The sequence below is a fragment of the Uloborus diversus genome, chromosome 5 (genome assembly GCF_026930045.1).
Source record: "Uloborus diversus isolate 005 chromosome 5, Udiv.v.3.1, whole genome shotgun sequence".
Taxonomy (NCBI): Eukaryota; Metazoa; Arthropoda; class Arachnida; order Araneae; family Uloboridae; genus Uloborus; species Uloborus diversus.
In genome coordinates this window covers 32,740,895-32,743,152 of record NC_072735.1, presented here as the reverse complement: position 1 = coordinate 32,743,152, position 2,258 = coordinate 32,740,895, and the positions used below count along the sequence as shown (strand labels likewise).

General features: G+C 35.8%; 2 non-coding genes across 2 annotated transcripts; both read left to right on the top strand.

The window, feature by feature from the left end:
• Nucleotides 1-297: 297 nt before the first annotated feature.
• Trnas-gcu (transfer RNA serine (anticodon GCU)) lies at nucleotides 298-379 on the top strand. The gene has a single exon. It is a non-coding gene; the product is annotated as a tRNA-Ser (tRNA).
• A 1,374-nt stretch (nucleotides 380-1,753) lies between these two features.
• On the top strand, nucleotides 1,754-1,835 carry Trnas-gcu (transfer RNA serine (anticodon GCU)). The gene has a single exon. It is a non-coding gene; the product is annotated as a tRNA-Ser (tRNA).
• The last annotated feature ends 423 nt before the right edge of the window (nucleotides 1,836-2,258 follow it).

The following is a 2,258-nucleotide window of genomic DNA, read 5'->3' as shown; positions in this document are numbered from 1 at the left end:
TTATTGTTTTCTTGAAATTATATGATTCTTTAATGCTATGCATAATTTAAAAAAAAGTAGTGGCCCCCGTATGAAGATGAGAACCTAGGCTCAGGCCTACTAGATCTGTGTAGCAATGAGGCCTTGCCATAGCGTACCTGAGGAGTGAAGAGAATTGAAACGAAAATGTAAAGGGTACTAAAATCACTTTTACTGTCTTTCTCTCTAAAGATATAAAATGTCACTTAATTGTTTTTGCACGAAAAGCTGATTACACAGAATTCGAGGGTTTCTTGATAAAAATGCTCTGGTATACAAGACGAGGTGGCCGAGTGGTTAAGGCGATGGACTGCTAATCCATTGGGCTCTGCCCGCGTCGGTTCGAATCCCATCCTCGTCGGAGCGAAGCTTTTTTAGCCCTTGAAATTGTTATACAACGGTTTCCACTAAGTAAAATTGTAAAAATATTGTCTTTTATAAATTGCTCGTTGTTGTTTAATTCTTCTTAATATCAAGCAAATTAACTACTTTTAAAAACATTTTAGAGAACGGAATGTTAAAGTAAATGTTCTGCTTAGAGTACCCGGTAACGATACCCGATTTAAAGTTTTCTTCAGCTTAATGATACATTTCACTGGTCCGAGTTTGACTGTACTAAATGTCGATGCTCTTGGAATAATCGGTACCCTTGATTAAACGATAACTTTTCCCAGTCCCTTAACAATCATCAAATCGAAATTGAATTGTATGTTGAAAAAGTTTTAATTAAGATCAAGAAAGATTTAAGATTTTTTTTTTACCACAGCGCAGGGCCCGACTTACTCCAAGCGAGGCCCGCGGTCTACATTAATTTCGAGGCCTCCCTCTCTATTCTACCACTTTGAGTTAACGAAAGATATTGTTTATATTTTTCGCAGTGCTACTGTTGGCCCTTGCGTCGTTTTTATAGATTGGGCCTCGAGGCACAAGACAGTTGTCCTATTTCTACATGCCTTGCATTGCTTCTGAATTTTTTATATCCGTTTCACAACTTAATATAGTGAAACCTGTGTAAGTTGACCATTTGCGGTGCACTACTATAATGCTCAACTTAAACAGTGGTCAACTTACAAAGGTTGATTTATATGAAATGGGCTGATTCCGTGCCTGAAAAAAGCGGTCAACTTACAAGGATGGTCAACTTCACAGGTTTTACTGTACTTTAATAGCGCAATCAAATGGGGAAGAGCATATTTCCCGCTCTCCCAGACATATATTCAAAAGGAAAAATAGACCTTTTTATCAAACTATTTCTTTTTCAGAGTCTTTTTAGCATCATTGGTCAGTTTATTTATGGAAAAAGCAAGTAACTACACCTAACTGCGCATGAAATTCTCAAAAAATAAAACTTTCTTACTCATGTAAAAATAACAAAATAAGAAAAATATTAACAAAAAATCAATAGAGGTTTTTTTATAATGAATAAATCAGTAATCTTTTATTGTTTTCTTGAAATTATATGATTCTTTAATGCTATGCATAATTTAAAAAAAAGTAGTGGCCCCCGTATGAAGATGAGAACCTAGGCTCAGGCCTACTAGACCTGTGTAGCAATGAGGCCTTGCCATAGCGTACCTGAGGAGTGAAGAGAATTGAAACGAAAATGTAAAGGGTACTAAAATCACTTTTACTGTCTTTCTCTCTAAAGATATAAAATGTCACTTAATTGCTTTTGCACGAAAAGCTGATTACACAGAATTCGAGGGTTTCTTGATAAAAATGCTCTGGTATACAAGACGAGGTGGCCGAGTGGTTAAGGCGATGGACTGCTAATCCATTGGGCTCTGCCCGCGTGGGTTCGAATCCCATCCTCGTCGGAGCGAAGCTTTTTTAGCCCTTTAAACTGTTATACAACGGTTTCCACTAAGTAAAATTGTAAAAATATTGTCTTTTATAAATTGCTCGTTGTTGTTTAATTCTTCTCAGTATCAAGTAAATTAACTACTTTTAAAAACATTTTAGAGAGCGAAATGTTAAAGTAAATGTTCTGCTTAAAGTATTTTGAAGGAGATAAGGTTATATTTGTAAAATATTTGGAAACATGTAGCCTTTAAAACATAATTCCGGTTTTTGATTGGGTAACCCCTCGCAAATATTCAAGATGTTCAGAAAAACTATCGAGAGATTACGGGTAAAAGTGTTTTACTAATAACAGGTCTCTCAACACATGATTACATACAGGGTGTTTCTGAACTTATGGGCAAAGCTTTAAGAGGTGATAGTACACATCAGGAAAAAAA